At 41.2% G+C, this 26,932-nt stretch overlaps 1 long non-coding RNA gene across 1 annotated transcript in view; it reads right to left on the bottom strand.

The window, feature by feature from the left end:
- LOC143442016 (uncharacterized) overlaps window positions 1–17,074 on the bottom strand; it is a 28,623-nt gene extending 11,549 nt beyond the window's left edge. Inside the window, exon 1 of the long non-coding RNA XR_013109880.1 lies at window positions 16,715–17,074. This is a non-coding gene — a long non-coding RNA (uncharacterized LOC143442016). The remainder of the gene's footprint in view (window positions 1–16,714) is intronic.
- Window positions 17,075–26,932: the final 9,858 nt, after the last annotated feature.

The raw sequence follows: 26,932 nt of genomic DNA, 5'->3' as shown, positions 1-26,932 counted from the left end.
GAAAATTCTAAGCAGTAATAATCTTGGAATAACTATAATCCCAAGTGTTTCATGAAAATTCTTTTAAATGTTTCTACAGTGAAAGAAAAGCAGTCCTCACCTTTCTACATCTTAAACCAGGAGCACTGGGTTGGCACAGGCACCTCCATTGTGCTCCACACGCAGTGTTAGCAGCTCTCTCTGGAAGTCCCCTGAGATGCTAATAAAACTGGACCGTTGTGCTGCCAAAGGAAGTGCCCATGGCAAACTCCAGGGCTGACTGCTCAGCCACTTACCTGCTCTATTTTATGGCTCAAGGGTTGCCAGTCTCTGTTTTTTTAAATTTCTGTTACAGACCCAGAGACTTGGAGTGACTTCAGGATGAGGGATATTCTGGGGAATTTTTATTTGAGCTGCTTTCCATAGCTATGTGATTTTTCCTAAATCCCCATTCCACAGCACAGGCCTGGTCCATGGACTCATTACTCCCCAAGCCAGCTTCTTAATGGAGAAGCAGTTCTGACGACAGAGCATGATTACCTATCCCAGTTTATTTTCTTACAAGCCTACTCTTCTGGTATCCTTTTTATTTCTGTCCTGGTTTCTAAGTACCCATTCCCCTCCGCTGGAGATCAGTGATGTTAGATAGGAATATAGCCACAAACACACAGCTGGGAACTGCATAGTGCCATTTCTCTAGCATTGGGCCTTACTCATAGGCAATGGTACTCCCATAACATTGTATCGTAGTTTATGTGAAAATACTTGTGAGGGTTATACATTGATGAAGCGGCCTAACACTATTCTCAGAGTCCATTGGCCTCATTAAGGGACTCGAGCCACATTCAAAAGTAAATAGGGGCTGGTGACATCATTCCATCAATGTGTTTAAAACACTTCCTTTTCAAGCCCAGGGAATAGAGGCGCCGGCTCTTCATTAACTTCTTCAAGCTGATTATGGGCATTGAGATATTAGAAGAGGGGTAACAGGAAAAGTAAATTGATAAGCCTCTGGCACTGTGTCTTCACTGCATCCAGCTGGAATTCCAGGACATCAGAGGTTGGAGCAGGTCTGATCAGCTCACTTGATGAGTAGATACGCCAAGGCTGTGTATTCTGCAATATACAATTCTCAAAACAAATCTTAGTATCAAGATAATTTTTTGTTTGAATTCTGGAATCTAGTCTTCTGGCGGCCTGCCTCTGTCATGTCTAATCCATGTAATTCTGGGAGTTTCTATGAGGGTGTGCTCCCACCATCCTCCCATTTTCACCTCCCTGCTCTCAAATTCCCCAACACTAGGGAATCCAAATTTTCAGGTACCAAGGCTGTCCACTTCCACTGATGCTGTCTTTCTAGGGAAAAGTAGTGGTTTTGTTGGAACAGGGAGGATTAGCTAGGATTTATTGCATAGCCATAACCTATATATGTATATAGGTCCACAACCTAGAAATATGTATAATTGTTATTAAGATGAAGTTATAATTTCTTAAATTGTACAAAATTTACTTTGATTTCAAATTTAAGGTTTTCATTGGTATGAGCTTCTTATTGATATAAAACTGAGATGAATATTGGTACTCTCATGGGCATTGTGCCTATATAACACATTTAGGAATACAAGGCTTAGACCCAGTCCTTCTTTAACTTTTTAAACTGATTTGAGATGGTTAGCCTGTGAGTTAAGGACCTATAGCAAATTCATGGCTCTGAGTTTATTGTTAGGGTGTTTTCTATGTTTTATTTAGAAATAGCTGAGAGGAGTTAACAGACAACAGTTCAGATTGCCTTGCATGGATAGTTGGTTTTCAAAATGTCAGAACTCCACAGAATTGACGTTACAAACATTTCTGTATTAATGTTCATTTTGATTAGAGACCTGTCTGTTCCTGACAGCTTCCTGTCTTGGATTCTAAGAAGAAATTGAGCATCTTTGGAGTTATTCCAGTTGTGGTGAGATAGCCACTAGGCAAGAATTTCCTCTTTTCATCTACAGACAAATCATTGTCCAGAAAAGGACACACTTGCAGAATAGTCGACTGATTATATCTGCCAAGACATAGTAATCAGCCCTTAATAATTCTGCATCACTTGGTCTGTCAGATGATTCTGGGCCAGAAGGCTGAAGATCAGATGCGCCAACATTTTGTAGTATAGGGACTGTCCAGGTGTTCAGTGGTCTCTATAATTTGGCTAAGTTTTAGAAGCTATGCTTTGTGCTTCCCACAATTTCAATTAACTCAGTCATTCTGGAATTTCTGACAGGGTTGAAGACTTATAGTCTCATAGCCAATCCCGGCTATTTATTTTGAGAGAAAAGGTTTGAGAGGATTGTTTTCAGCTGACATTCATTATAAAGCCAAGAAAAAAAGCTAGGTTCACAACTAAGTCTTTTAGTTAGGAGGGATGACAGAGGTTCTGGTTAGTCAACAAAATGATGGACTGGGTATTATGTCTATCTTGTACCTTACTGACCCAAATTAGTATAGTTATGCTCTAATTGTATTTTAAGAGAAAAGTTTTATTTTAATAGGAAGGTGATTTGTAGGAGGAGCTAAGGTGGGAGGAGTAAGGAGAGGAAGAGGAGGAGTAAGGAAAGGAGAAGGAGAGGAGGAGCTAGGTGACAAGAGTGGGGGGGGGGCATAGAGGCAGATGTTCGAGTGTCTCCACCAGTCAAAGATAGTTGATATATCTAGGTTGGGTATAGGGTTACACTTCTAATTGTATGGGCATCTTGTTATTGAGCATTACCAAACTTATAAAGCCTTTAATTAACATTAAAAAATAGTATAAAAGCAAAAAGGAGAAGCAGGGATGGGATAGGGGTTTTCTAGGGAGGGGAAATGGGGAAAGGGGATGGCATCTGAGATGTAAATAAAATATCCAATAAAGATTTTCACATCTCAAAAAAACCCCAAAAACCCCACTTCCCTTTCAACATGTCATCAATGCAGATCCTTATTCTCCTCACGCCATCTTTCAAATCCATTGTGCCTTTTACGCTTGATGGCCATCTTATTTCACATCTGAAGTGCTCAGTTGTCACATAAGCTAGTGCATTTGTCATTGTCCAGTTCAGTTCTAAAGATTTTAAGAAACAAGATACTCAAAGACGCTCTGGACACTAGAATCTCTGGAAAGGGAACACCCACTTTAATCCGTTACTCTATACCACGGAAGTCCCGCTTTCAATGGTGATCTTCCCAGTCTGCAGGTGAACTACAGATTCTCTTTGAAGCCCTTTATCTTTAAAAAGTTTTATTTTGTAGGTTGTTCCTTTCTGGCTTTTCTCTTGGGTCCTCCATACGATAAAGCTACATGTAGGTATCTACTATGGAGAATGTATACACGGAACATGGCGGAGCCAAGTGCTTCCAGGTGAGAGAAGACCATGACCAGGCAAATGGCCCAAGTGCTTAGACCTATCAGATACTAGTCTCTTGAGTGAAGACACACACTTGAATATTGTGTAGACACATTGTAAACATGATGACAAAATAACCCACTACACCAAATGCATAACTTGTAGATTAGAAGAAACCGTTTGTCGACCATTCTGTGGGAACAGAAATCGGAGGCAGCACACAGAGGATGAAGGAAAGCACTTCCTCTTTCTAAACACTGTTTACATAAAACTGTTCTATGTTGACTTTTGGGGTTGAGGAGCTTAAACTGTTTTTGTGCTTTTAAGGCCGAGTCTCAATATACAACCAGGCTTGTCACAAGCTCAACATTCTCCCGCCTTAGCTTCTGAAGTGTGGGAATGACACTGCATTCTTCAGTTTCCCTCTGTGATTTTGAATTTTCTTCTTGTTGCAACCCTACCACCTTCCCCAGCTTGCTTCCTGTTGGAGGTAATTATCACATGCTTAATTAAAATTTCTGATATTATTAAATCAAGCTTTCACTACAATTTAAAAAGATGCGTTCTTTATCATTTAGAAGGAAAGTGCTGGGCATGTCAATTCATGATGGTTTAGTTCACTGAGTTCCAATTAGAAAGGACTATTTGAATCCATATGGTTTGAATATGGCCTGTGGGCTAGCCTGAGAACTGAGTTGTTTACAGTTTTGTTTTTTTTTTTTTAATAATGAATGCCTTTCTACATTCAGGAAACAGACACACAAGAGCCACATGTCCTGGTACCTCCTACCCAGGTACACTTATGCCCATGGAGGGGCAGGCAATGGTAGAGTCTGTGGAGCAAACACTTGCACCGCTGCACATATTGGCTTGCATTGCATTGGCTTTAGAGACTATGGTGTCTCTAAAGCAGGCCAGAGATGGTGGTAGGGTCTTTCTGCTGAGAGATACTTGAGTCATCCGTTATGCTGATCTACCTGTGCTGAGCAGTTTATATTGTTGCAAAAGCTAATTCAAAGTGGAGGTTTATGTTGCAAAACTAATGCTGTTAGGGATGTGAATAAGGACTGAGAGGCCCTTCCTGGCCCAGCTCCAGCCCCAGATAGCACCAGACAGTAGGTTCCTTGGACTCCACACATAATCAGCATCTCTCTTGGGCTCAGGCCTACACAGAAGATGTTCCTGGCTAACAGCATCTTCAACTGCAAGGCCACTCTGTGCCAAGTGGCATGCCACTGGAGGCAGAACTTAGCAGTCTGTCACCTTTAGATTGATCCTGGCTTGGCACCTTTCTCAACTTTCTTGACAGTTCTTTCCATGACTGCCTCATTTGTAAAGTGATGATGATGGGGCTGGTTCCTAACACTGACCTGGAAGATATATGTGTGTGTGTGTGTGTGTGAGTAATATATATATATATATATATATATATATATATATATATATATATATGTGTGTGTGTGTGTGTGTGTGTGTGTGTGTGTGTGTGTGTGTGTGTATAAAAACATACACATATTGTATATGTATATATGTGTGTATATAATATATATTATATATACAATGCATTCTTATTTAAAAGACTGGGCACATTAAGTCCCCAATATGCTGCATCAGTGTCACAAATATCCCTATGAGCATCTCTCTGCATATTGGGCTATACATACTTCCAGGAACAGTAGAACTCGGAGCTTCCCGGATGCTTGAATTTATTCCAGGTAAGAGATGTGTTCCTGTCTCAGAACAGCCGCCATATGAAAATATTACCCTACCATCATCCCTCAGCATCTAAATGTCCAATTAACACCATTTTGAATTGTGCTGTGTTAAAAAAAATCAATTTCAGCATGCACATCTGCTTTCATCTTTAATAAAGAGTAGAAGTAAAGGCACACCAAGTAATTGCTTTAAGATAAACTTTGTGATTTATCATTTGTAAGTGTTTGATCCACACATGTATTATATATACCCGAATTTCTGGAGCTCATGTAAAAAAATTGGGGGTGAAATATTTAAGAAACTCTGCTTCAGAACACAGTAGACACGTTGGCTTTGGGGCAGCACTGAGGACTGTGGAGTGGAGTGCAGGCGGAAGTGGAAAGGGATTGTCGTGGGCATGAGACATGGGCGGCCTGGCACACTGGACACCTGGGCTATGAGGGCCACATAGGCTAGAAAAGCAAATTTGGGTAACTTGTGTAGTGAAGTGTCTCTGCACTGGATGAGCTGAGCTGCTTAGGGTCCTGCACCGAGCTAGGGGAATTCATTTTGCAGTGGGGAAGTAACATGTTCTCATTGCAAGGGAACTACTTGTGCTGATTGTATTTGGGGCATGAACCCAAGTACTTTTGGGTTCTGAAACTCAGAGCCCTTTGACAAATCTGCCCTTTGACAAATCTTAAATAGCTTATAGCATTTGGTAGTCAGGAGAGAGGTGGCCATGTTTTCATTTTTTACTGACTTTAAAACGCTTTCTAAGACTTCTGTCTAGTCTAGTCTCCTGACATTATACCCAAAGGTTTCCAAATGGGGAATTAAATTAACTATCTGCAAACCTGCATTCACATAACTCATTATTATTTTTTTTTTGAGACAGGCTTATCTAAAACTTACTATGTAGCCCAGGCTGGCCTAAAACTCATGCTCTTCCTCAAGAGAGAATGTCAAAGTTACCATCATGTTTCGTTAAACATCTCTCACTGTATACTTCCCCTTTCCCAAACTAAAAAGGAAAACTTACTGTTTTCTCTTTCTTAGTATTTAAGACGGGAAAACAAGTCCACACAGAGAGAAATACCATGAAAATATTTCCTGAAGCCTATGATTTTGTTTTCTCCAACAGGGTAAAGTTCTGCCATTGTCTAACAAGCAATGCACACTCCACACTCTCTCCTCTCCTTACTGCAGTGACTCCTCAGTGACAACTTGCACCCACTCACAGATCCAGGGAGAAAGAGAAAGTCTGTGGGATCCCAGGGAATTGCGTAAATCCCAAGAGGATGATGGCCGCCCCAAGATGTGAAAACTCCACTTGGTAGACACGCTTCTGTATATTTCTGATGTGTTTATCTGTGGTCAGGTCAGATCTTAAATCTCCAGTCCTTGCTGGTTTTGAAGTGCTTGCGACACAACTTGCAGAATTGTTTTCAAAATGCTGAGCTAAAAATAATCATGCAAACAGTGCTCTAGAGATTGAAAAAAGTAGTTTCACTTCCCTTTTCCTGCCTCTGCCAACTGAAGTCTTCAGCTATGAACTCTACAGGAGACGAGTCTGAACCCTCATTGCACAAGGTATGTGAATCAATACTGTGATCACCAGGGTCTAGAAACTTTTACTGCAAAGGTAAAAAAGGTATTAGGGGTTGACTGGAAACCTGTAGACACTCCACAAAAGAGGGAAATTCAATATACTCCTTAACGTTTACAAGAAAGAGATAAAGCCAGGCATGCTAGTGCAGGCCTGTAGAAATATTTTCAGGATCACTTACCTATGTAGGTATTTGAATCTATCATTTAAAATACTAGGAAAGATACAAATATTAGTTCCAGCTTTTGGAAAGGCTAGATCAGGAGGACTATGAGTTTGGGGGGCATATATTGTGCATTCTTGTTTTAAAGTAAAACAAGAACAATAACAAATGAACAAAACCCAAGACCAACCCAATAAAAACTTCAGCCTAAATTAAAAATGAACTAAAAGCCACCACGAGGAAGGAGTGGTTGGAATACATATCTTGATGTTCACCCTGAAAGTGGTTTCTGGGTAGCTCTGAAGAGGATGTAACTCGTAAGAACGGAGAACATTCCCCACATAGATAGAAACTGCCACCAGAAGAGTTTTATTGTGAAGTACAAAGGGACAACCAACTTCTGCAGCAAGATTGCCAGCTATCAGAGAAATAAAGAGAGTCTCCTTCAGTGACAGGGACCTCAAATGGCACCCTGGTTTGTTGTATGATGCTGAACGAGACCTTAGCCCTGGGACCCCCATCACTCACTAAAGGAATCACACACACCCTTTCTGGTGGAAAGCAACCTCACCTATAACCTCATGCTTATTCCCTAACAATGGCTCACCTACCAAGTGTGAGTTAATTCTACAGATAAGAGAATTGGTACAGAGATCATGTGGGAATGCTCCAGCATGCCCTTGTCTGTTCCTTTCACCTGACTGCTTCAGATGAAACTGTGTAGAGCCTCAACAACAAGGGCTTTTGGACAGGCAAGTATTATGATAACTGTGAAACTGGGAGGTCCGATGTCTGTGCTGCCTCCCTATCCTGCAGGGTGACATAGAGTTCAAACACAACCTAGAGAAGAAAGCACTCTGAAAATCACACTGTGTTACACGGAGCCCAGGGGCTGCTGTTACTAACACATGCCCATGTGAATGGCCTTAAAGGAAGTGTATCAATGGATCAGCAGCTTCTGGGATGTCTACCTGCGTTACAGTGAGTTCTACGGCTCAACTCTCTTGCCTCAATTATGTCCTCTCCCATTTCCCTTCCTCTTTCTCCTCTTCAGCTACTCATGCCCTTTCCAGAAAGCATGATGTATGGACCTCACTCACTGACCAGAGTCCAAGTGGCCTCCAGAAGGTACATTTAATCTGGCTGGGCCCAACCCACACTACCAGGGGTCAGCATAGACTTAACTGATAGGCTGTACATCATTGGCTGCTAGGGTTATTTTCGAAACAGGCCTATCAGATAGCCACCTTTCTTTCTCATTCTCTTTCTTTCTTTCTTTCTTTCTTTCTTTCTTTCTTTCTCACTTTTTCTTTCTCTCTCTCTCTGTCTTTCTTTTTTTTGTTGGTTTTTTTTTTTTTTTGTTTTTTTTTGTTTTTGTTTTTTGAGACAGGGTTTCTCTGTGTAGCCCTGGCTGTCCTGGCACTCACTCTGTAGACCAGGCTGGCCTCGAACTCAGAAATCTGCCTGCCTCTGCCTCCCAAGTGCTGGGATTAAAGGCGTGCGCCACCACCGCCCAGCTCTGTCTTTTTTTTAAAGATTGATTTAATTAATTTTAATTTTAATTAATTTTTTTATTTATTCACTTTACATCCTGCTTACTGCCCCCTCCAAGTTCCTCCTCCCACAATCCTTTTCTCAATGTCCACCTACCCAGGGAATCTCCCAACCCTGGCACATCAAGTCTCAGAAGGGCTAGGTGCATCCTCTCCCAACTGAGGCCAGAGAAGGCAGCCCAGCTAAAAGATCATATCCCATGGATGGGCAACAACTTTAGGGATAGCCTACGCTCTAGTTGTTTGGGACCCACATGAAGACCAAGCTGCACATCTGCTACATATGTGTGTGGGAGGCCTAGGTCCAAACAGTGTATGCTGTTTGGTTGGTGGTTCAGTCTCTGAGAGCCTCAAAGGTCCAAGTTCATTGACTCTGCTGGTCTTCCTGGAGTTCTTATCCACTTCAGGGCCCGCAATCCTTTCCCCCAACTCTTCCATAAGAGTCCCCAAGCTCCATCCACTGTGTGGCTGTGGGTGTATGCATATGTCTGAATCAGCTGATGGGTGGAGCCTCTCAGAGGACAGCCATGCTAGACTCCTGTCTACCAGCATAACAGACTATCATTTAATAGTCTCCCATGGGATGGGTCTCAATTGGGCCAGTTGTAGAAAGCAGACTTGGAAATGTAAGACCTTTGGTCTTTTACATTTTACAGCATCAACCTCTTATCTACTTAGAATGGTTACTAAGGAGAGCCAGTGAGGTGTCATCTCCAAGTGGGAGCAACCACATTTTAGGGTTATCTGATGATTCTGGTCCTGGATCCTGGTTTAGCAGTGAAGAACCCCCTGCCTGTTCATTATATTTCCAGCACGGTGGGAAGAACTGGTAGAATATATCACGGATTTATTCTCCCAAGCATAAAAGTAGGGCTTAGAGCAAAATGTCTGTGACTCTTTTCAAAAAGGAATTGGAGGAAGAAATGAGGCTTACTTTAGGAAATAGTACAGATTTCATAAGGGCCTAAGATCACTTGCAAGATAACCAAGACTCAAGATACATAGATGTTCATTGACTCATCATGGTGACTGTAGAATTCTGATATTAACAATAAAAATTGTCAAATATAGGTCAAACAAATCACCTATAATTTTGGTCATTTGTTATGCATCAGATAGCACTCATTTTCTGTTTTGCTTTAAAGATTTATTTATTTATTTAATGTATATGAGTACAATGTTGCTGTCTTCAGTAGGCATATCAGAGGAGGGCATCAGATCCCATTACAGATGGTTGTGAGCCACCATGTGGTTGCTAGGAATTGAACTCAGGACTTCTGGAAGAGCAGTCAGTGCTCTTAACCGTTAAGCCATCTCTCCAGGTCCCTATTTTCTGGTTTTTAAGGTTCATTACTTCTGATAATAAAGGGGATGGGTGTTTTGAAAAATCCTATCATCTGTTTTTATTTATTGTTTGTTATAGTCTTCATATTTCTAAGAATATATTCACCTTTTACATTTCCCCTATAAAAATGAAATTTATAAAAAAGAAAAGCCTGAGTCTGTTCATTTAAAAAACATTTAAAGTTTTGTTTTATTATTTTACGTGCATGAGTATTTTGCTTGTGTGTATGTGTGTACACTATGTGCATGCCTTGTGCTTGGAGGTCAGAAGTAGGCATTTAGTTTCCTGGAACTGGATTTACAGGTGGTTTTGTGCCACCACATGAGTGCTGGGAACCTGATCTGGGACCTCGGTAGGTCAACAGTGGGTCCTGTGGGCACCTGCATGCACATATAGATACCTCTTCCCCATACCTACACTTGAAAATAGTAAAAATGAATCTTTAAAAAATAAGGAACCAATTCTAGAAGACCTCAACTATCTGTGTCTTTAATGCCTGGATTAAATCAGCAACAAATAGCAATGTTCAGTGTACAGGTATAATTCTTAAAAAGAGGCTACAGAGATCAGAAATGAAAACAGGGCACTGGCATCATCATAAAATGCACATATGAAAAAAATTGTGCCGGGCAGTGGTGGCACACACCTTTAATCCCAGCACTTGGGAGGCAGAAGCAGGTGGATTTCTGAGTTCGAGGCCAGCCTAGTCTACAGAGTGAGTTCCAGGACAGTCAGGGCTACACAGAGAAACCTTGTCTCAAAAAACAAAAAAACAAAAACAAAACAAAACAAAAAACCCCCAAAACAACAACAAAAAAAAAACAAAAAAAGAAAAAAATTGTTTCTTAAACTATCTTTAAATCATTTATCCAGTCCCATATTTTCTCAAGAGAAAGGTTAAAAGCTTGCATCATGAATTGAGTAATTGTATGAGAAGGTATTTTAAAAATAAGGGTCACATTTCATAGCAATTTTAAAAATTGTTTATCAATTTCCAACGCAGTTAGAACTCCTCATTTTTAATAGTTACTGCCACATAAGAAATGTAGAAATGCCGTGTCTCATAAATGCACACATGCACCAAGTGAGACGAAGGCATGCACATGTAAAGAAGGAAGCCTGGCAGGAGGGACACAGTAACAATGCCAGAGGGGTCACCATCTGGACACATGAGGAGAATGCACATCTGCATGACTGGCCAAGGCAGCCTGAGCATCTGGATTGCATCTTCTCTCCACCCACACATCATAGCAAGAGGAATTTCCTGACAAATCAGATGCTGCCCAAAGGTACCATGCTTCTTTTCTTCTTGTCATGTACACAAATGGACGTCAGAAAATCAACAGATCAAATCAAACCAAAGGTATATTTCATTTCATTTAGACATAAGGATGATCGAGCCAAGAGTGTTACTAAAAGGAAGATGTGTGATGCTCTATTTCTCTGCCCTGCAGTCCTTAGCTATTTACCACCATTTGTATGTGCGGATGTCTGTAGGGGGCAGGAGAATACGCAGATGTAAGGGGGAAACATTATGGAAATACACGTCTCCAGCAAACACTGGTGCTATCAGTACAAAGGCATTTACAGAAAGTGTGGACATGAATCCGAGTGAGAAGAATGCATGGAATCCTGGCATACGATGGGGCTTGAGAATATTGGTTACCCACATTTCTATCTCAATAAACCCAGATAGTTGATTTTGTCACTTAACTCTTGAAGAAGATCCTGCAATGCTACATACATAACTGTCTGTATAGATCCTGCAACGTTACATACATAACTATATCTATGTTTGTATCTTACTTCATTTTCAAAAGATTTGAACAGATATGTGCATTATTGACACAATAATAATTTCTAGTGTTTCAGGACTGTTAATAGGCAGGGACTTTTTGATTTAAGTGGAGCAAAGCTTTGATCTGCCATAAATTGTTTGTTTTTTATATCGAGGTAACTCAATGGTGTATCTGAACTCTGAATCGTGTATAGGCATTTTTCAGGTCCTATTAATTTATGAGGTCATTGAAGGATTCTTTTTCAGGGGAGATATCTCTCCTTACTTTCTGAAAATATGAAAAATGGTCTCACAGTAAAACAGTTAGAGATAACAGTATTGAAAGGTTTTAAGTTGTAATTAAGATCTGTTAAAAGCACTTGGAAATGGTTTAACCTTGAAGTTCTGCCAACGTCTATTCTATATTGAGATTATCATCTTGAGAAAAAAAAATACCGGCTGAAAGAGAAAAATTCCAACTTTCTACTGGTTGGTCTATACCATGCTGAAAATGTGGATAGAACCTTCTAAATATTTAGTAGTATCTCAAGTAAAGTAGGGTATTCCCCACTCCGTACCTACACTTCTGGTATCACATAGGCCAGTAATTATATTTTTACATTCTATTTGACAAGTAGATTGTTTTCTTTGCTTTTTCTTTGTTCTGGACTCTGCAGCTTCTATAGCCCAGAGAGCGTAATCTGGACAAATTAAATGATAAATTTTTAAGTGTGTGTGTGTGTGTGTGTGTGTGTGTGTGTTGTGTAAGGCAGGGTCTCGTATAGCTCAGTGTAGTCTCAAACCTGCTGTAGTAGCAAACTCTGGCCTTGAACTCGTCCTTCTACCTCTAGTTCTGCAGTACTGGGCATGAGCCTCCAAACCTGGACCAGAAAGTGTTCTGGCTTTGGGAATTCTCTGTCCACTTAAATACATGCCCTGAGTTATGCTTGAAAGAATGCGAAAATAATGATGTCATCAGAGTACAAACAACACATGTAAATGACAGTGTCTTCTGTATGTAAAGCTTGTGCTCAGACATTCCCTGCTTACTTCTTTCTCTTGCATAGAGTCTGTATACTCCTGTCCAAACAGCAAGCAAACCAGCTCCCTGTAACTGCACACTTCTGCAGATCATGGTCAAATCTTAATCACTACCCGTGGGGGAAGCCCCCTTATCCACAGTGTTCTGGGCTCACATGCATCTTGGATGCCTTCCTTTTTAGAGCCCACTAGTTGCCACCGTGACTTGGAAGTACATTTTCCCACCAACCTCCTTCACTGTGGTTTCCCATGCCCGTGATTTTCTCAGACCCTTTTGTTATAGTTCACATTCTTTCTTGGATCCCCAATCTTCTATTTGAGCTTTAAAATTTTCTCTCTCTTAAGGTCCATTTTCTGCACCATGCAGTTCTTTGGGGTTTGACAAATGAGTGTTTTGTATTCATAAATGCAGTATAACACAGATTAATTTTACTGCTCTTAAAAAAAACTCATTCCATCTGTTTATTTCTTCTCTTCCCTATGAAGCACTCTGCGTTTTACCGAATAGGTTCATGTTTCTGCATATCCCACATAATTAGAACCATACAATATGCAGCCCCTCGCCAGGGTTCCTTCATGTCTTTTCATGATTTGGAAGCTTCTATTTTTGTTGAATAGTATTTCATTGCATGGATATATCAGTTAGCTCATTTATTCAGAGATTAAAGAGCAGTCGGGTTACTTCCAGTTGGGATGATTATTGCTTAAAATTCTATCTATCTATCTATCTATCTATCTATCTATCTATCTATCATCTATCTATCATCTATCTATCTATCTATCTATCTATCTATCTATCTATCTATCCATCTATCCATCCATCTATCTGTTACACACACACACACACACTTTTGCACTAGATCTTTTGGTGAATGGTGAATGTAGGTTTTGAATAAAATTGAGTAATCACCTAGTGTTGATCATGTGGTAAGACCAGAAGCAGCCTTTGTGGAAGACTACCAAATACCTCCAAAATTTTTGCCATCTCAGAAAGGAGAGCTCCTCTCCTGCCTTCTTGGCAGCATTTAGCACTTTCGGTTTCTTGAAAGTCAGCCTTTGTAGTAGCACACATTTGTATTTTGTTATCAGCCCAATTTTCGCTCTCCCATGACACGGGATGACGTGAACAGAAAGCTTCTTCACCCCATGACATGGAATGATGTGAGCGGAGAGTTTCCTCACATCTGTTCTTTTGCTGTCTTCTCACATGGTGTCCTTCCAGATATCTTGTTACTTTTTAAATTAGTTGTAGGTTTTTAAAAAGTGTGTGCTTGTGCGTGTGTGTGTTCATGTGCGTGTGCGTGTGCGTGTGTGTGTGTGATGCATGCAGGAGCCCACAGAGGCCAGAAGAGAACATCAGATTCCATAGAACTAGAGTTACAGGCAGTTGTGAGTCACCTGATTTGGGCAGAAACCAAGCTCAGGTCCTCGGTAGGAGCACTAAATGTTCTTAACTGCTGAGTCTCCTCTTAAGCCCCCAATTAATTCCTTTTTTATAGTTAATATTTAAGTGTCTTTTGGATTCAAGTTCATTTCCAAGTATGTGCTACTGTAAATATTTTCTCTCAGTCTGAGGCCTGTTTTTTATTTGGTTTTCTTTTTTTTTCCCCTAATATCTTTGACAGGTATTTATTTAGTTAGTTATTTTTGTGTACACGGTTCTGTCTGCATGTGTGCCTGCAGACCACCAGATCTCATTATTGATGGTCATGAGCCATCATTTGGGTTCTGGGAATTGAACTCAGGACATCTGGAAGAGCAGTCAGTGCTCTTAATCCCCCAGCCATCTTTCCAGCTCAACAGGATAGTTTTTAAGTTCCATAAAATAAAATTTCATTGTCATTCATCACCAAATCCAAGTGAACTGAAGTATTTTCTTATGTTAGCTTATGAACGTCTTGGATTTTATATTTAAGCCTAATATATTTTGAATGTTGTAGAAATTATAGATTTTGTATCTAGATTAATTCTCTTGTATATGGAAAGTTGAGCTGATCCATCACCATTTGTTGAAAAGTCTAGTCCTTCTCTTTTGAATTGTCCTCGCCTTTGATTTGGATCACTTGACTGTGTTTGTGAAGTCCTGTCAGGGCACTGTGCATTCTGGTCAGTAATTGTGTATTTATTTTTTTCACCAGCACCACACTGTTGATGAGCGAAGCTTTATGGCAAGTGTTGAAGTTGAAGAGTGTCCATCCCTGATCACATTCTCTTTCAGTGTTGACTTCCTATTCTGGTTCCTTGGTCTTGTGATATAAACTGGGAGTTGTTTTGTTAAAATCCACAGGGCAGCTTGCTCAAATTTGGATTGGGTTTTTATTGATTGTAATATTAATGTGTGTGTGTGCGTGTGGTGTGTGTGTGTGTGGTGTGGTGTGTGTGTGGTGTGGTGTGTGTGTGTGTGTGTGTGTGTGTGAACTAGCATCTTAACAATATGTAACTTGAACACAGTCTTTCCACTTATCTTATGGCTTTTGGTTGTCTGTGTAGAGATATTGCACTTTATCTTAGGTTGATGCCTAGGTTTTCTCCATGCTACTGTGAATGGTAGACCCGACCTGGATTCAACTATCTCTGTGATTTTAAGGTGGTGGGTCTCAGTGTCCTCAATTCTCTGACAGGTTCAATTGTTTTTGATGTTCAGTTTGCTCAGGCTGTTTTAAGATGGGAGTGATGACTTCTAACGTTTTTATATATTGGAGCAGAAACTGAAGTTTTTCCTATTTCCTTACATTCTATTATCTTAAGTATCAGGAAACTTGTGGCTACTGCGATTACATGAGTGGCTAGAGTCCTCCAACTCCTAAGCAAGCTCGTGGCCTTCCTTTCATCATCCTGCCTCCATCCAATGAGAACATCTTTCAAAATTAGCCCAGGAAACTGTTCTCCAAACCAACAGGGCAGAATAGTGGCTGTCAAGGCAGGGCACAAGTGCATTGCTTTAAAAAAGAAAGTCATCCAAATGCCCTAATGTAAAATGTAGACCAATGGCCAGTGAGTCACTTTAGCTTTACCAAAGCATCTAGAAAAGAGTTCTCCCATTAGCAGACTGCTTCGGCGGTGTAATTACAGTAATTATAAAATTATTATAAGGTGATTATTATAACAATTATAGTTATATGTGCTGTATAAGGGTATACCACTGATACATTGTTAGAAGTTACAGCAGCAAATGATGGAAATAAACTTTATTATATGGTCCTTTATTATATTTTAGATGATATGGCCCTGTATTGTAGATTATATGGCTCTTTGATATGTTATATTGTAAATGATACAACCCTCTGTTATATTATATTATAGAAGATATTGACCTCTGTTATGTTATAGAAAAGAGCTAGAAACTTCGCAAATCTTATAAATAAGTTCAAGGCTCTTGGTGGCCCTGGGAGGTACTATGTGATCTCAGGTATCCATCAAAATTATTCAGAAGCTAGACTCTCTCTGGATAGCTATTTAGGATATCATACTATAGCCGCAGAATGTTGACTCGAGTGATACACTTGGTCTTGGGTTTCCCAATACAGTTCATTTAACACATAATAAAAAAGCAGATCCTTAACAATTTGTGGGTTCTTTGTATAGCACTTCTAGTTCCAGTGAGTAATGTTGTGCCCTGATGACCTGCTCTGAAGATGAATTTTCAAGAAGAGATGCAAAGCACAGAGCGATCAGGGCTGCATGGGGGAAAGGCAGGCCTTGGTACTGAATGCCCGATAAGGGACAACACCAGTGGAGACATGCAGGGGAATGGTACTTCACCCGCTCCTTTGGGACAATGCCATTAAGGGACTCATGGCTTACTTAACCAAGCTAATCCAACAGGACATGGTCACAAAGAGAGCTGGCTCTGCATGTGGTCATTGTCGGCACCCCTTTATCAAGTCTTTCAGCGCTGTAAAGGGTAAGACAGGATTGCCTCTAGAGAGGCCACAATCTCAGCCACCTGGTCATCTCCAGGGTGACCGTTAGATCTGCAGAGCCCCTTTGGGTTGCCATAAAATAGCAAAGCTATGTGATGGGAATTTGAAAGTGAGTGTGGGGTGATTGAGAGGGTCTGGGGTCACCCTAAAGCCCAGGCATTTCAAGTGTCCACATCAGCCAACTGATCCAGAGAACAGCTTAGAGCTACTGCTGCCAGCAGATGTCAGGCTTGCAAAGCCTGCCTGGACCCAAAGTACTCTTACCTCCAGTGGACAGAGGTCCTCAGGGAGAGGCTGGCTGCTGCTCAGGCTGACCTGTGTCCTGACACCAGCATGAGCTCCTGCTTACTGCTGCAGGGCGTACATTCTCAGAGTTGACAGGAGCAGCCTTTTAAAACACAAGGACAGAGTCTTTGGCATTCACCATCTCAAACCCAACAAATAAAGTTGTGTAAGGAAGCAAGGTAACAGACAGAGGGCTCATGTGGCTTTGTTTCCTTTCAAGGGCAGGGAGCTAACTTCAAATTCCACATCCCATTACTACAGAAACAAAACCACCCCCATATTATCTAATTTAGAGATAATTGTCAAGTGTGTAGAAAACACGGAGAGATGGCTCAGTGTTTCAGAGCATTTACTGTTTTTGCAGAGGACCCAGGTTCAGTTTCTACCCACATGGTAGCGCCCAACCATTTATAACTCCAATTCCAGGGGATATGATGCCCTCTTCTGAGCTTCACAGGTACTGCACTCATGCAATGTACATACATACATGCAAGAAAACACCCAGAAACATACAATACGTAAGTTCTTTTTTTCTTTTTTTTTTTTTTGGTTTTTCGAGACAGGGTTTCTCTGTATAGCCCTGGCTGTAGACCAGCTGGCCTCAAACTCAGAAATCCACCAGCTTCTGCCTCTCAAGTGCTGGGATTAGTTCTAAAAAATAAAAGGGGAAGGAGGAACTGAGCAGGGAGTGATGATTTCTTAGGGCTTCAGCCTCCTTTCCACATGAGGACTCAGACGTTCCATTTTGGGCTTTTCCCTTTTACAGAGTGGAGGCTGTTGTGAGTGAGACTTAGAGTTCTTCTGTGAGGCAGGCAGTGGGTAACTAGTGATATTTGATTCTAGTTTCATCTGTTTAAAATCTATTCAAGTGCAATATGAGAAATAGTTTGTGTCATTTGAAAAATTTTTGTTATGATATTGTTATTTATTATTGAGATGTTCATAGAGGTTTACAAGGTACTTAACCCATCTATCCTGATACCCCTTCTATTCCTCTGAGTCTCCTCCATATCCTCATCTTATATCTTTTATTAAAAAGAAAAGGCCAACATCAAACCCCACTGAGTCCTGGTAGTGCTACCCATATGTTCAAGGGTATAAAGCCATTTCGTGGGTAACCTATCAGGGGCCAAGGAGGTGCAGTTTTTATTTTATTTTATTTTATTCATTGACAAGATACTGGTGATATATAATTTTGATGGATTTATTTAAAAAATAAAACAAAATTATCTCATTAAAATATTAAAAATCACTGAAACTTAAGTAGTATACTCTACTGAAAATTCCTCTAAACCCCGGGCTACATAAGAAATAATAAGAAAGACTGTAATCAAAGCTTACCCACCAGCAATTTGAAATCTTCATTTTTCTTTGAGACAGGGTGGTGTCATGTTTTGCCACATATGAAATGGCTGGGGCCTTTGCATTCTGATGGAAAAATTAAAATAAAATACTAGTCTAAGACAATTCTTTATCTTTCATAGACAAGTCTTTGTTAACTACCAGTGCAACACTCATTTCTACAGAGAGTGCCCACAGAGGACCAGCTCCCATGGCAGCCTCTGCATTTAGGCCATGTTTGCTGTAAACCAGAGGTTTTCCAAGTGTACTCTCAGAAAAGTCTGCATCAGGCGCATCTGTGAACTTGGTTCTAACTGAATCAGAAATTCTGTCAGTGGAGTCTTGGATCTGGTTGGCCAATGCCATCCAGGGAATTCTGACTGAAGACTGTGAGGGTAAGCTCTCATTCTGCAGAGATGTCAGGGTTCTGTAGACACACTCTGGTGGGATTACTCTGCAGAAAAGGGATATCCTGATCTGGGTTGCACATTTCCATGGAAATACAAACCTTTCATGGCCAGATGACTGCCAGCAATATCCATTAGTATTGTTTCTCTCTGATGAAGCAACATGAAAGAGCTTTAACTTTTGTTCTCTGGTATCCTAAATTTTATTTTCTAGGTTTTTGGCAGAGGTTGTCCATGCACAAAAGGAAAAACTGGTAGTTAAGCCAGGGCCTCTCACCTTGGCCTTGGTGACATTTGGGCTAGGCCATTCTTGTTGAAGAAGTTGGCCTACATGGTGGAGGTTTGCCAGCATCCCTGGGTTCTTCTCATTGGACACAAGGAGTGATTCCTCTTCCTCCACACTCTCCCTCAAAGCCAAGTCTAGACAATCAGAAACCTTTCTCAGATACAGCCATGAATCTCCACAGAGCAGAAGTGCACTTGGCTGGGCAGCACCAATCCATAGTGGAAGAGGAAGGTGGCAGCCAGAGGACAGGCTAGAGGATGCCCGAAGACTCACATTGTGGGAACGGCTGTGCCTGTCGCCACTGCACCAGCACCACCTGGATGGCGATCTGGGCAGAGAAGATCATCTCCACGTGCATGGCCTCATGGCTCTGGTGCATCCTGAACATCTTCTCCTGGTTCAAGCTGCAACAGACAGACAGGTGTGAAAAGGGCCCCAGCCATTGTGTATGTGGCAAAACATGAACACTACCCTGTCTCGAAGAAAAATGAAGATTTCAAATTGCTGGTGGGTAAGCTTTGATCACAGAGTCTTTCTTGCCTTCTTCTTTTTCCTTGTCATCGGGGGAAGGTGCAGTAAAATCAGTTCCTCCTGTTCTTTGCTGTGTGTGACTTTGATCTCAGTCTTGTCTTCTCATGTAAGAGATCATGTAGGTTGAAAAGGCTTAGGCTCCAGTTGGTTCTAGATCCATCACTTTATTGTCTCATAACCCTAGCAGAGTCACCTATCTGCAAAAATTCCTTAGTAACTCACAACACATATAGGGCTATAAAAGAAAATGTAAATGGACTTCAAGTAATTTCTACTATCTTTAAGCAAAAAGCAGTCCTGTAGACAGATGGTGCCTGTGCCAATGGTGGTGATCTTCACTGAAAGGCAACTGATAGCTTGAGAGTGGGCTGCACAAACTGCCTCAATAATGCAACCACTGTAGGGGGAACAGCAAGTCTAAGTGTTTTCTTGGACAAGAGCACACACATTCAGATGGTAAACGGATTTCAATTTTTAGCTGGACATTCGGCTTTGCACCTTGATGGATAACATCACTAAAACAGCATACCAGGGGAAAGGAATGTAGAGCAGTGGTTTTCAACCTGTGGGCCCAGGGGTTGTGATCATGTAGATCAGAAGTTTACAATTCCCAACACTAGCAAAATTACCGTTATAAAGCACCAGTGAAATAATGCTATGGTTGGGAGTCCCCACAACATGAAGAACTGTATTAAAGGGTCACAGTACTAGGGAGGTTGAGAACCCCTGATCTAGAGCAAGTATTCTTGACCTTGACTTAAATTAAGATCACTAGGGAACTTTCAAAAGTCTCAGTGGCCAAGCTGTACCCTAGATCTATTAAATGGTAAACAAGGGACATTGAGAGCTGACCCCACACTGAAGGCCTAATGCCTAGTTCCTCAGCTTGCCAGAACTCATGAGCTGAAGATATAGCCACTGTCACCTCCTCTGTCAGCCTCGCCAACACTTTGATCATGGCCCTTCATCCTCTAGAGACACCAGGAAATCAGTGTTTGGTGCTTAAGCTATCCCATCTGTGATATTTTATTATAGTAGTACAAGCAGAGTAATGAAAAAATTTCAGGATAGAAATTTAAAAATTTAATCATGTTTCTTTTAAATGAGTACACAAAACTTCATTTGAAGGGGATGCTGTGTGATATTTACATACACATGCAGGTTGAGTAATGTTTAAAGCATCAGTTATTAGAAAAAAAAATCCTCACATGATTTCAAGGGTGGTCAAGACTGGGAACCACTGGTCCAAAGGAGAGAGGAGGGAGAGGGAGGCAGAGAGACACAAAGTGGGAGAGAGGAGAGGGGGAAAAGAAAGGGAGAGAAAAGGGAGGGAGGTGGAGGGAAGAGGAGGGAGAAAGAAGGGGTGGAGCTGGAAAAGGAAGGGGAAAGGGGAAGGAAAAAAGAGGGAGGGAGGGAGGGAGGGAGGGAGAGAGAGAGAGAGAGAGAGAGAGAGAGAGAGAGAGAGAGAGAAAGAGAGTCAATTCAAACAGGAGAGAGGAGTAAAGTGTCACTCAAAGAGTGTAATTTCAGTTGCACTGGGGCATCTTTGGTCACAGACTCTTCTGAAGAAACTTTTCCATTTCTGGCTGGTTACCACGTGTAAGTGCAGTTAGCTACTGTTGCAGTCAGAAGCCTGTGCCCTTATAAAGGTTCTTGTTGGATATGCTGGCCACTAGGGTCTCTCCTTTCCCAGCGTTTCTACAGGGCCTGGAAATATCTGGCACTTCAGAAAAGAGCTCCATCCAAACCCCAGAGGTGCCCCCTGCTGGAGAAGGCAAAGAAATGAGCTTTCTGAGATAGTCACTCCTGGTGGGGTCCTGCTTGGAGATGGACTCAGGGCATCAGTACAGAAGGGACAGTGATGAATTAGAACCCTTCATTTATCAAGTGAAGATGCTGGAGTCACATCAGGGAAGTCACATAAACAAGGTTAGTGGATCTGTGGGAAGCTGATCTCAGAAGACAAGAACTATTGTTTAAAAGCCTATAAGAAATACAATCACTCACTCCCTGCAAGAAATGTAATCAAAGAAAAAGAAATGACAGAGTCTAAGAATTTATATCTTTTACAGACCTAAATCCAAAATGCGCATGAAATTTTCTGTGAAATGAATGGACTTTCCACGTAGTCCATGTGGGTGGACATGTGGATTCATCATCAATATAAAATGGGATTTCAATAGATAGAAAACCACACCTGCCTCGTGATAGTAATTCATTATGTGTGTGTGTGTGTGTGAGAGAGAGAGAGAGAGAGAGAGCATGCACGTGCACACATGCACATACACATACACACCCTGCCGCACACTCCCATATATACATATGTAATGAAAATTCATCTCAAGTGGCTTAACCTATATGGAAGTACCTTGAAGAGCATAAATTAGTATACACATGTAATAAGTATCTCCTATTTTGAATAGGAATACATCCATAATTGATTACTATAATGCAAGAAGGGAGGGGCTTTCATTTTTATTTCTTTCATGTGGTGCTCACTGTACCCAATGGCCCCACTGTGGGTCCCCAAACACAGAAAACAGCACTTAAAGAAAACCAGATGTCTCATGTGCCTAAAATAAACGGGACTTCATTGAGTCGCATTTCTAAGAAGACACAAATCTAACTTGGTGGTATTGCATGGATCACATCGCAGAAAGCACATAAACCCCACACTCTCTGGGTCTAAAGTGTCAGCATTACATATGCACATGCTATCTTACCCCCTCTCTACCCTAGGGCATTTACAAATACAAGGATGACTCCATTCTGTCTCTCAAACTGTTAAGAAGAGAATCTTGTTGTTAATAAAAACAGCAATAAAAATACTAATAACTTACTTCCATGCATCATCTGTAGAGAGCTGGAGAACATGAAAGGACACATTAAAATCGCTTTATTTTCTCAGCATGTATTTTAAAACATTACATGAGAAATACAAACTAGAAAAAAAGAGAAAGAGTCATGGTCTCTACCACTGGAATCATTTAGGATGAAAGTAATTATAAAATAACTTGCTTACAGAATAAAAACAAAGCAAACAAACAGAAAACACAGCAAGACACCAGCAATCAGGGTCACTACTAATAAATATTGGATTCTTTTCTTAGGTCAGAAAACCAGATGTGTCTCCATTCCTCTACTTTTGTTTTGGCAAATCAGTCAAGTTTGTAGAGTGTCCTTCCATGGGCAATGCGCCTTTAGCTTCAGGGATATGGCTCGTAAATCCAGTATGCCTAAAAACCATCTGGTTGATAGTGCCTGGGCTGATGCCGGTGAGAAAACACCAGCTCCAAGTTTAAGGCTTTAGAGTCAGAGCTGACTAGAAATTGTATTTGTTTGGAGTATTGCTCCGACTTCCAGGTAAGGAGGCATTACCAAGCAGAGCCCAGACCCTTGCAGTTGAACTGCTGAGCGTAGACATTCTCAGGACAGGATCCACCAAAGACTGCCTTCAGTGAACTAAAGCCTTCTAACCAATCAATAGAAAAAACATAACCTTACAACAGCTTATTTCCTAGTCTAAGCAGTGTTAAAAGATACCGTTTGGAAGCTTAAATCCCCAAAGACCGCAAAGAGAAGGCAGACAGAACCTTAGCTATACAGATCTAGTATCAGCCAGATTACATTTTCTTCAAAAGGTGTAAGCAATTCTGATATGGTTCAGTTGAGGATTTCCAGCTGAAACATACTGTCTGAATGTGTGCTTCTGTGAGGGGCATGAGGAGAAGAGGAAGCAAGGCTCTGGGTGACTCTCTCACGTTTCTTAGATAGGCTCGTGCAGTGCTTTCCTGAATGATGCCAAGAAACAAGAAGTGGTTGGTGCAGCACTCGACACCGACGTCTATCCATCCCGTGGCTTCTAAGGTGGGACCTAGATGGAGGTCACAACAGCTGGGCTTAGGTGGCAAGTTCCAGGAACATAGAAACTCTCAAATAGTAGCAGTACCTATGTGTGGTGGTTTGAATGAGAATGTCCCTATAGGTTCATGTTAGCATGTTTGGTGGCCAGTTGATGGACTACTGATGAAGCATTAGGAGGTGACTTTGGTGAAGTTAAGTGTGGCCTTGTATAACTGGGGATGGGCTTTGGGATTTCACAGGCCTATGCTGGGCCCAGTCTATGATTCTCTGTCTGTAGCACACAGATCAGAAGTGAGCTCTTAGCTACTGCTCCAGGGGCTGGCTGCATGCCACCATGCTTCCAGCTATGATGGCCACGGACTCACCCTTTGAAATTGTAAACAAGCCCCAAGACTCTCCTCCTTTTGCTGTTAGAAATCTTTAGGTTAATGGTGCTTAATGTTAAAATTAGATTCAAATAGGAAACTGAGTATCAATAGGGTGAACAATCTATTTGCCTTTTTCTAGTAATAGAGTCCTGGGCATAACTGTCTTCAAAAGTCCTATGGATTCTGTCACATTTTAAATAGAGAGTGATAAAATTATTCTTCTGAAGCTTAGAAAAGTTGAAGGTGTATAATCATACCTAAGACATTTTCTGTGAACTACCAGTGGTGATTTCCTTAGGTAACATGAGATTTAAAATATTTCCTAACAAAAGGTGATAGTGATATAACAATAATAATCTTACAAATACTTTATAAAAAATTGTTACAGACCTCAGTGGTACAACCTCCATCACTCCACCGGGGACTACTTTTGAGGCCATATTTTCCGAGATACTATTTGGTAAGCTTATTCAAGGTTCTAAGATTCTGTAAATGATATCGAGACTGAAATTCGTCTGGAAAGATGAGCATACGAAAAGACTGAGGTGGAGGACTGGACTCTGGAATCCATGATACGTCCTTAGAGACCATCTAAAAACTGTACTGGCTTAGAGATTGGAAGACAGGAGGGAACTGAGGGGTCTAGGAGTTAACACAAGTGCATCTGATACAGGGGCCGCTGAGAGTCAGTTTTGGGAAAAGAGGAAATTGTTCAATAAATGTTGCTGGGCAAGTGGAGAGGTCTTGGGTGAAAAGTAAGTTGGATCCATCTATAGTCATTCTGTATTTCAAAATAAACCCCATATGTTTCAAACATTTAAATGTAAGGATAAAATTCTTAAAAGCCTTAGAAGAAAATGTGAATAAATATTTTTATACATCTTGTGGTGGATGAGATGTTTAGAAGGATGACACAGAGCCCAAAATGATAAGAACGAAGTAGCTGATAGATTCTGAGCACATAAGAATCAAATCTATTACAGCTGCCTACACTGAAGGACAAACTGGGAAAAGACAGCCAGTCTGACAGGCAGAAACTCAATAACCTAGATGTAAAAAGAGCTGTGAAGTATACACTTTAAAAGGGTACACTATTGCAAAGGATGGAGTATGTGAACAAGAGATTCACAAAAGAAACACAAATGGCCAATACATTTGTGTAAAGATGTTCAAACTCATCAATAATAACCATTTTTTTTTAAAAAAAATAAGAGAATGAAGTAAAAACAAAATTTTCCAGTGAAACATGGCAAGTCATATGTATGTAGATGACGCCTCTCCCTCACACAGGGCTGGGATGACATCAGAAGGGCAGACTGGCATGGGCCTCCAAACAGGAGAAGGCGAGCCAAGAACAGTTACAGGATTGGAAAGCAGATGCACTCTGGGAAAATGACGTGGAGGCAGGAGACTGAGGGAGGTCAGCACAGAGAGGCACAAAGCCAGCTGCCCATGCCAACACCCTTGAGGGGACAGGGTACAACCGAGGAGCTGGAGGACTTCTGGGGCAGCAGCACACCTGGGATTGATAACAGCAGGTTCAGCTCAGAGACAATCAAAGGCTTATGCTAGCACAATAGGAAGAACAGAGCCCCTCCAGCTTCCAAGCCTAGCAGCTGTATAGATCTGGAGTGGATAGACAGACTATAGTAATTAGGGGCTTGGCATGTGGGCTTCTGTTGTGTTATTAGCCTTGGCTTAGTGGACGCAGACCTGCCCACTTGATTCAGAGTGTTGGTGACCTGGTACACACCATGCCTGGAAGAAGGTTCCCAGAGAAAGGACCTACAGTTGCGGACAGTTCTTGTTCACCCTGAGAGAATGTCCTGCAAGTCAGCTACCAGCAAGTCTGCCTCTTGTGTTCTCTGCTGCAAGAGAGCACCCAAAGTCTTGTAGTGTGTGTATAAGTGAACAGTTAAAGCTCACAGCTGTTTGGGACAGAAGATCCTCCACCCATAATGACAAGAATGTCATAAACATATACACAGAGTAAGATAAAGCGACAGACATACAACTGAATGGAAGGACTGGGATGTAAAATAAGAAACTCTCTGAAAGAATTTAAAAACTTTAACATAGGACAGAAAATAATAAGAATATTAGAGAATTTGCCCAGGATGGCTCACATCCAAATAACAGTTCCTAGTAGATGACAGTAAAACTTAAATCACACAAGAAAGTTGCCAAAGCCTGGAAGTTACTCTCTTTGAAATACCAAGTACCTGGAAACATTCCCGTTTACCTTTCCTTTGAAGTCTGTAGGGTCTTTAAAAGGATAACACAGACTGCTGCTCCATGACATATTGAGAGGAAAGCATATGTCAAAAGTAACTGCTCCTAACACAGCCCTGTTTCAGTAGGATATACACTCTTACAAACATACATCCAGATGACCAAGACACCCAGGATGCTTACAATAAGATAGAAAACATCCCCCAGGAGGGAATGTATCTTGGGACAGGGGCTCTTGCATGTGTTTCCATGAAACATCTTCTACATGAACAATGCTACCTAAGGATTTGTTTCCACTCCCTATCTGTTCCTTCTGTCTTCTACCCCTTACCTTTTTTGTAGCCAAACCTCATTTGAGCTTCAGTTTCTTCTCACTGCTCATACAAACCTCTACTCATCTGTTACTCCTACGGTGAACCAACCTGACTCTGTGAGGACATTACCTACACCCCTCCCCCTCAGACACCTAGTGCACTTTCTCCAGTTTTGTACCATAGACCCAGGTCCCACCTATCTAACTGCTATCTAACATCTGAAAGCAGGAACCCAGAGCCCCATTCTAGATCCTACCATCTTGCTGACCCTACTTCTAAGTATTACCTCATATACGTGTCCACTCCTTCCACCTCTTAGGACAGTTGACTGTCTTCTCATTTATTGATTCCTCTTTTCAGCAACTAAGTCTTGGCTGTGTTAGGTGCTAGGGTAAGAGATGGCATACACTGGTCAAAGAAGACAGACACATGTCCTGCATTACCGAGGAAATGAATGACTGCAAAGAGGCCATCAAAACAAGTGCCCAATCTAGCAATCACTATGAAGAAAATAAACAGAACCTTCCATAGAGGATGAGCAACAGGAGTAAGGCCTTGTCACCCTTGAACTGGGATGGCTACGAAAGTCCTGAGGACAAGATAGAGAAGAATAATCCAAAGCCTGCCCCATTCCCAGGGATCTCTTCTGCCTCAAAATTTAAGTAGGATCCCTTTAGAAGCACATAGATCATGACATAGAAAATGTTCCATGGCACATTCAGAGAAAGTATGCTTCAAACAGTTACATATAATATCTTTATATGGAACACTGCACACCCAACCAACAAGTTTGGAGAGATGCTACTTTTTTCTTTTCTTTTTTTAAAATTTATTTTATTTATATGAGTACACTG

The sequence above is a fragment of the Arvicanthis niloticus genome, chromosome 4 (genome assembly GCF_011762505.2).
Source record: "Arvicanthis niloticus isolate mArvNil1 chromosome 4, mArvNil1.pat.X, whole genome shotgun sequence".
NCBI classification, from domain to species: domain Eukaryota; kingdom Metazoa; phylum Chordata; class Mammalia; order Rodentia; family Muridae; genus Arvicanthis; species Arvicanthis niloticus.
The sequence above is the reverse complement of the archived record's forward strand: the minus strand, read 5'-3'. Positions and strand labels throughout refer to the sequence as shown.